The sequence below is a fragment of the Ailuropoda melanoleuca genome, chromosome 2 (assembly GCF_002007445.2).
Source record: "Ailuropoda melanoleuca isolate Jingjing chromosome 2, ASM200744v2, whole genome shotgun sequence".
NCBI classification, from domain to species: Eukaryota; Metazoa; Chordata; class Mammalia; order Carnivora; family Ursidae; genus Ailuropoda; species Ailuropoda melanoleuca.
The window spans coordinates 167,756,676-167,766,133 of NC_048219.1; positions in this window are offsets into that span (position 1 = coordinate 167,756,676).

Below are 9,458 nucleotides of genomic sequence, written 5' to 3' on the forward strand. Positions count from 1 at the left end.
ACTTCCGGCGCAGGCGGCCGCGCCCGCCCTTCCCGGGCGTCCGCCCCCGGCTCGCGCCCCGCGCCCCGCGCCCCCTTGCCCGCCCTGCTCACCCTCCCTGCAGGCGCGGGACCGCACCCAGACGGGTCTGGCGCGGTGCTCCGCCTTTCCTCCGCGCGCGCCTGTGAACCGCCTCCAGGAACCAGTGAATCAGAGAATGAATGAGCGAGGAAGGAAAATCCCGGTGCTGTCCCACCCCCTGCCCGCCTTTCGTTGGAAGCAGGCCCAGTGGCCTCTGTCCCAGGGCCGTGGGACTCACTAAAGCATCGAGCAGATCTGTCAAGGACTTGTATGCATGCACCTATATGTCATCCATGTATTCAAAGACCCCAGCAGCACATCAGATGTCTTAGGCGCTTAAGAAACCATTGTCGTTGCAGTCCGTGAAGATTTTTTTTTTTTTTAGGAAAACCCATTTTGGCCGACAACTCTCCGTATTTTCATGCACTATGTTGAGAAGCTTTTAGAAATTGGACATTTCCGTTATCTTTAATTACTTTTTACCTTTGAAATTTGCTTATTTTGCATTCTTAATTTCTGTCACCCCTTTACTGAAATTGTTTAGGTATAAGGTTTTTCTGATACAGCTTATTTTGAAGCAGGCTTGACTTGGTCAGACTTCTAAGTTTTAATCTTAAGTTTTTATATCTTCATTTTGACCTTCTCCTAAAGTTGATCAAAGGAAAAAATATAATTCAATCATTTTCCCCTGGCTCCATGCAAAGCAAGTTTGTTGACAGCATTAAAACAACTGACCAATTGGAAGTGTGACCTGGGATTAGTTGCAGTGAACATTCCTTTATCCTGTCTTCTCATTCGCTTGCTAAGTAAGAGTATCTGCAAGTCGAATTTTCACACGTAAAGAATTGACTGTACATTTCTGGCACCTGGGCTCCCTTTCTAAGAACGAGAGTATTCAGTTTTCTGTCCTGGGGCCCTATCCTGGTTTGGTTAATTACATCCCCCCTCTTTTTTTTTCAGATATTCTTGAGGACTTTCAAATGGTTCCAATCTTTTTGTGCAATCTGTTCCAAACTGGTACACGATCCGTTTCAAACTGGTATTTAGAACAGTTACTAGCTGCATTTCACTCCTGAGATATTTGTACTTTGGAAACATAACCGCACTTTTGGATTTAAGTTTTGTAGGTGCTTTAATATTCTTGTGTAGAATACTGTAATCTCATAAATGAAGATAGTGCTGCTGACCAATTCCTTGCCTTCTGTTCCTTTCTTGTGGAATTCATCATTTATTACCTCTAATTATAATTATTTCAGTAAGTTATGACCTTCCCTAATGAATGTAATACAACAGTTTACTTATTCTTATATCTTCCATAATACTAGCATGGTACCTTTCACAATAAATATTTTTAAATTAACAAATGCAAACATTTTGATAAGTGATAATTCATGCATATCTGTCTATAGCCTTTCATCCCATTTCCCTCATGACCAGGTTTATTGAGATTATACACACCTGAGTGCCAGACCTAATAAATCTCTATTGTCATCAAATGCTATTACCAGGCTGAGTGATACTATACAAGGAAGATACTCCTCTCATTGAACTTCTTTTAAAAAATAGATCATTGAGTGTTTTTTAGATAGCTTTTAGTCAACTATCTTTCCTCCCAGAGCTTAGGTTGGTCAAGGTTAATAAGAAAGAAAAACAAAACAAAAGTGGCTTTCAGCCATTGAGGAAAGTAAGCAAGTTCTCATCATTTCCTTTAAACCATGAAACCATTCATTCATTCAACAAGGGTTTATTGAGTTCTATCTAAGGCCTAGGAATACAAAGGCAAGAAAGACATGGCAAGGTTGTTCCTGCCCTCAAAAAGTACATAGTCTAGTGGGTAAAGAATGCAAAGAAGTCACTATTGCAGAGTTCATTCTCAGATCAAGAAAGCCTTCCAGTGGAGGGGGTTCTTGTTTTTGTTTCTAAGATTTTATTTTTTTTATTTTAGAGAGAGCGTGCGCAGGTGGGTGGGAGAGCAGAGTGAGTGGGAGAAAGAGAATTCCAAGCAGACTACCTGCTGGGCATGAACCCTGATGGATCATGACCTGAGCCAAAATCAAGAGTCCACTGCTTAACCAACTGAGCCACCCAGGTGCCACTGGAGGGGATTCTTGAACTGAATGTTCAGTGACAGGGAGGAGCTAACCTGATGAGGAAGGCGGGAACTGGCGTTTCAGACAAAGGCAACAATACCTATGCAGGCATGGAGGTACCAAACAGCACAATGCTTTGGAGGCTCTGCAGGTAGTTCCATTTTGTCAGGACAGGCACAGAAAAGGGTCAAAGAGGTGGGAGGAAAAGTAGAAGGGCTTCTTCAAAAAGGGGGTGGTGGGTGGGGCTCCTGTACTAAACCAAGGAGTTTGAACTTGATACTCTAGGAAATATTAATAAATAATAAAATCTTTGGAGATTTTAAGCCCCAGAACAAGTGGGTTTGTGTTTTGGAAACCAGAGAGACCAGACTGGGGCAGGAGTAAATTAGGAGGTGGTGGTAACAACTGGGATGAGATATGCTGCAGGTGAAGTGGGCAGGAGGGACTAGATGGGAGAAATAGTAAGGAGGTGGACTCCACAGGATTTGAAGTATAGTTGCATATGAGGGAATGAATAAGGAGGAGAGAGCTAAGATGACCCTCGGGATTTTGGTTTGGGAGACAGACTGGAACGTTGTGGTCATCTCTGTGAAGTAGAGATCCCAGAAGGAGGAGCAGGTTTCAGGGATAGGCTGAACCCATAGGAGAAAGAGTAGTACCATAAATCAAGGCATATCGAAGGATCTTAGCCCATCATTTCCCAAAAGTGTGTTGTTTGGAACTCTAGTAGATATGATCCCCAAACGTAAAGTTTACCTTTAATCGAATAAGTGAAAAATGCTAGGCTAACCAAAATTAAGTGGGTTCCTAAACTAGAGTGGTTTTAATATGTTAATGTTCACTGTGAATTTCTAAGAGACACTTATTATTTGCAGCATTTCCCAAATGTATTCAGCCTTGAACTGCTTTTTTTTAGTGGCACATCTCATAAAACATGTGTTCCACAGAACACACTTTCGGAAATGCTGACCTAAGCCAGATTTTTGGTTTATAGTAAAGAAAACTATAGCCCCAAGAGAAGTGACTTGCCTAAAGTTAAGTAACTATTATTAGAAGATGTCGGACTAGAATCCACATCTTCTGACCCCACTCACATGCTCTTTCTACTACATAATGTTTATGAGCTACAAACTCATTCTAGTACTTTCAGCAAATCATAGAGAGAAAAATTTTATAAAAGGATTATGGGATATATCCTTTTAATTGAGGTTTCAAATCAGTAATTTCTAAAGCTATGCTAATTTTTAATGATTACCGCTTTACATAAGGTGAAAAGATTTGTACATTGGAAAAGTGGGGCCAATTATTACCTTAGTATGATCTTTCTGATAATTTAGCAGGACCCTCGTAAAATTAAATCACCTAACTAAATAGGACATCCATCTAGTTGCCCCAACCCTGAGATATCTTTAAATGAAACAAACTTTCAGGAATGGATAAAAACATAAAAACTCTCCCCAGAAATTTTAGTGTTGACTTTTTCCCCCTTCATGTTGAAGGAAGGACAGGTTCTAAAATGTACTGAGACTATGAAAATCCATACCAGGTTTTGGCTTCCTCTCTAGCACAATTCCCCTGATTCTGAAGACTCTAATAGCTAATGGATGGGAAGATTTTCATATCCTAAATTCATAGTCTTTTTCCCCCAGGGGAGAAGTTTTAGTACTTCCTATTCTTAGAAAAATGAGACAATTTGTTTGTTCCCAAGAGACTTCTTGGGACAATAGGACATTTTCTTTTTGAGTAGCTTTTATACACATTACCTTTGATACTAGTCATCACTGTTTTATGTTTCAGTAATTCAAACAAAGTATTTATTTCATCTCTAGATGGCTATATTCATTTTTAGTAGGCACACCAAGGACAATCTCATGTAGTATAAATGTGCTGAGTGAATGAATAATTATTTACTTAAAAAAATCTGTAGTCATAAGTAGTGAAAAGAACACTTATTTATCAATTTATCAAAACTATCTTTAGTGTCCACTGTGTCTCCAGCTCTGTTAAATCATTTTAAGGAGTAGTAGAGAAATACAAGAAATAGTCTCTGATTTTAAAAAATGATCTTACCCATTCTTGGAAAAGATGGAAAAAAACACACTCTTATATCCTGCAGATGAAAATATAAATTGTTACAACCTTTTTCTGGAGGGCAGTTTAGCAACAGACATTAAAATACCTTAAACTGCATACATCTTTGATCAAGTAATTTCTCTTCTATGAATTTATTCTAAGAAGTAAAAACAAAATATTACCTAGGATATTGTGGGATGATGGCAAATAACTGGAAATTCCCTAAATGTCCAGCAATGAGATTAAGAAAATGATGATTTCTAGAAGAATAGTTATTACTATGAAAAGATACATGCAATGTGTTGATCAATACAAAATTACAAACATGTACAATATGAACTCATGAAAAAAATATTACATAGGAAAAATCTAGAAGAGAATACAAGAAGAAGGCAAAAATGTTTATTGTAGACTGGTATGATTATGGTATTTTCTTTTACTTCTTTGTCTTTTAATGAATTTGTATTCTCTAATTGGCAATTAAAATGAATGAACTAAGTTAATATTTATGAAGATAAATAAATCTCTAAAGATGTTAAGGAAAATAACACAGAGAGCATATATTATTTAATAGAAAATAAAGTTAATTTTAATTTAAAAAGGGATCTCTGCATTCAAGAAACTGTTAGTGACACAAGAACATACAAAATAATCAGAGAACATACTCAGTTCTAATACAGACTGTAAATACAAATGGGAGTTAAGAGAAGAAAGAAATTGAGTGGGGTTGAAGCAGGTTAAGATGACTTCATGGAAGAAGTGAGATTTAGGTTGCACTTGGAATCTGAATGCGAAGGGGAGAAACAGGGTCAGGGACAGTAACATAAGGTGAGGCAAGAGCCTCCCATGGCCCATACTAGACACATCCGACCCCTCTCAGTTGAACATTAACAACTGCAGAACACTTGATCTTTGCCTGTAAAAGTATGTCTGTTTTTTGCCTACAAGTGGGATTTACATGTCCTATGTAATATAAATATGTAGTGAATAGAGTATTACATATATTTTTATAACTTATATTAGGTTTTTTTTATGAGTAGCCCTTTTGGGGGGCATATTATCTGCAAAATCTGTAGAACTGGTAATTTCCAGATATTTATTTAGAACAAACTCCAGCTGTTATGCAAGAACAGTTATCACAACCTGCACTCTTACGAATGTCCTGACGTCCACAATCAGACCACATATGAACTCAACCAATCAGAACTCAGCAATCCTCTGATTAAGCACATGTTACAGAGGGCTACTTAGGAGCCAGCTTTCAAGCTCAAAAACTAAATTAGTGGTAGTAATATTAGCTACACACACTAATTGAAAGAGTGAGTGACTTTAGTGTTTAGTGCTTAATAATAAACTGTAAAGACTTTGTCCATCTCAAAAATGTCTGCAACGGGAAAGCACAGGGCAGAACATGAGCCTCCATCAGGTATCCCTTTAGTGCGGGTTATTGCCAGGTCTAGAGTTGCCACTGTAAACAGGGAAAAACATTCCAGACGGGCGGATGGTTAAGGCAGGAGGAGGATGCAGTTCAGTCCATGACAGCTGCCCAGTAAATATTAGTTGAATTGAAGGGACTCCATCCAAGGTGAGAAATCAAGGCTGAAGAAGTACATAAATACAGACACACCTGGTGGCCATAATGATTGGAAACATAGTAATTAAAGACTGGGAGCGGGGGAATGCCTGGGTTGCTTAATCGGTTAAGCATCTGCCTTTGGCTCAGGTCATGATCCCAGGGTCCTTCGATCCAGCCCCCCATCGGGCTCCCTGCTCAGCTGGGAGTGTGCTTCTCCCTCTGTCCCTCCCTTTACTTGTGCTCCCTCCCCCCCTTAAATAAATAAAATGTTAAAAAAAAAAAAAAGACTGGGCAGGGGGAAGATTGGAAACACACACAGATACATATATATTTTATATATAGAATAAATGGTTTATGGATATTATCACACATGATGTGTTCAATTACACTGCATGATATGTTTAATATATTGTTCCTTAACAGCAATGTAAATTCAATTCACCGTGCAAAGTTATAATGAATGTAGTACATTAATGTAGTCTTTCGATTGACCCCTGCACATCCATCTGTGATTCTTTGCTTCAGATGACTTGTGTCTCACATTTTCTTTGAATAAATGTACATCTTTAGCAAACCAGAAGAAGTAATTGAGAGTGTTCAATCTGTAAAAAAATAAAATATTATCTAGCTTTCCAGATTTTATGGTCAAAATGTAAACATGCAATATATAGACAAAATGTACTTTTGAAACAGAAGTTTTATTTTACCAAAAACAATTTTATTTATTTATTTTTTAAAGATTTTATTTATTTATTTGACAGAGATAGAGACAGCCAGCGAGAGAGGGAACACAGGCAGGGGGAGTGGGAGAGGAAGAAGCAGGCTCATAGCAGAGGAGCCTGATGTGGGGCTCGATCCCAGAACGCCGGGATCACGCCCTGAGCCGAAGGCAGACGCTTAACCGCTGTGCCACCCAGGCGCCCCCCAAAAACAATTTTAGATTCCTCTGTTATATATTTATCACTCAACACTCTTTTCCTTTATAATTCCTCTAGGGGACTGATGATTGCATTAAGAAATGGCTCTCTCCCTTTGCTGCCTCATGGTCTTCTTTGCATGATTCTCTGAACTGCTGGAGAAAAATTATTTGAAAAATATCTCATGGAAAAACAAAGTAAACAGATGAATAGCTGATCACTAAAACTTTTGTTCAGTTATGTGCTTTGAGGCAAAGCTATGCCAAAGAACATTACATCACCTAAAGTCCTGTCACTGAGTCCCATCAGCCACACTCTTCAAATGTCCCTAATTGTCCTAGTTGTCCCTTCTTCACTGTTCTTTCTGTATTACACCTCTCAAGACCTTCAGCATCTCAAACTAGCATTTTGCAAGAGTCTGTGCGTTTGTTCCCACTAGCCTCTCCCTTCTCCCTTTGAAACACCTGCATAATACTTCTAACCAATCTCTGGTACCACCAGGACCACTTTCACTGTGTCATTTTTTTCTGCTAAAAACAAACCAAAAAAAAAAATCACAATCTTCATTTTGAAAACCTGTACATCACAAAACATCATGTACAGTATGATCCTGACTTTGTTGAAAACAAAAACCCAACCCTATATATATATACACACACACACAGACCCATTGTTTAATTTTCTTTTCTTTCTTTCTTTCTTTTTCTTTCTTTCTTTCTTTCTTTCTTTCTTTCTTTCTTTCTTTCTTTCTTTAGAGAGAGAGTGAAAGAGGAAGACTGCGAGGGGGGTTTTAGAGAGAGAGTGAAAGAGGAAGCCTGCGAGGGGAGAGAGGGAGGTAGGACAGAGGGAGAGGCAGAGAGAGAATCCCAAGCAGGCTCCACCCCCAGCATGGACTAACTTGGGAGCAGATCTCACAACCCTGAGCTCCTGACCTGAGCCGAAATTAAGAGTTGGACCCTTAACCTACTGAGCCACCCAGGTGCCACATTTGTTTAGTTTTTCTATTGCTGCTATAACAAATTGTCATAAACTCAGTTGCTTAAAACAACACAGATTTATAGTTATTATCTTATAGTTCTGAAGGTCAGAAGTCCAAAATCAGTCTCAGCTGACTAAAATTGTGGTGTTGACAGAGCTGCATTCCTTCCGGAAGCTCTGTGAAGAATCTGTTTCTTTGTCTTTTCTAGCTTCTAGAGGCTGCCTGTATTCCTTGGCTCATGGCCCCATTTTCCATCTTCAAAGCTACAGCATAGCATCTTCCAGTCTTTCTCTCTGACTTTGACCCTCCTGCCTCCCTCTTATAGGCACCATTGTGATTAATTTGGGTCCAACTAAATTATTCAGAATAGTCTTTCCATCACAAGATCCTTGATTTTATTTATTTGAGTCCTGTCTCTTTTTTTCTTGATGAGTCTGGTTAAAGGTTTATCAATTTTGTTTACCTTTTCAAAGAACCAGCTCCTGTTTTCATTGGAATATTCTATATTTTTAAGCCTCTGTTATTTATACTTTTTATTTTTTTCCTTCCTTCTACTAGGTTTGGGGTTTGTTCTTTTTTCTAGCTCTCTAGTTTGTTTATTTACAAGGTTAGGTTGTTTATTTCAAGATCCTTAATTACATCTGCAAAATCCCTTTTTCTGTATAAAGCAACATATCCACAGGTTCTAGAAATTAAGACACGGATATATTTTGAGGGGAGGAGCATTATTCTGCCTACCACACCCATACATAGATACACACAAATTTGCATGAGAAACTGAAACAAAGTATACCAAAATATTAACAGGTTCATTACCTCCAGGTTAAGAACTTCAGGTGATTTTAATTTTTACTTCTTTGTGTTTAATCAATATTCCCAGTTTTCAAAATGATCTTGCATTACTTTTTTTTTTAATTCATAGAATGACAACAAAAAATGTAATGTCATTATAGAGCACACTTGCTACTTTCCCTGCCCTCTTCTCTTTCTCTGCAGATGTATGTTTCTTTTGGAAATGCTCCCCCTAACCCAGCCTCCACCTCAACCGTGTGGTTGTAAGGACAGCTGGCAATCATGGTAGCTCTTCACTGGTTACAGATGAGAGCATGTGATCCACATGGGGTAACCAGAGACATTCCCAGCATTTCTTTCTTTCTTTCAACCAGAACTGGGGAGGCGGGAGCAATTCTTCTCTGATGGGGCACTCAGGAAAAGGCTAACTAGAAAACGTTGGTAACTTTTGTTCTAACATCAAAGAAAACATGAGAGCAAAGCAGAGATGAAAAAACAGAAAGGGAGAATCCCAGTGGTATTTGCATGTGTGGTTGGCATTTTCTGAGGAACTGTTAGCTATATTCCTCTCCTCTAGGTTTGGATATATAAACCAATAGATTCCCCTTTCTGCCCAAACCGGCTGTTACTATCATTTGCAACAAAAGAGTCAGGTTCAAATAGGTATGTTTTTAAGCCCATAACTATTCCCTGTTGCTTGTTACTGTCTCAAATTAGCTCCTCTGACTGGCTTCAAAGCTATTCACCACCCCCTCCTTCTCTGCCCCCACTTCTCAACATTGTTACACTCTGACTAGCCTTCTCCTCTTTCCTCACTCACTTAATGGCCTTCGCTTTTGTGGCTTTGCTCTTGTTCTCCTGGTCTGGACTGTCCTCACCTCCCTGCCCAGCCCATCCAAATCCTGTCCAACCTTCCCAGCCACCTCTAGGATGCCCCATGAAATACCCACCAAATCAGCCAGAGAAATCTT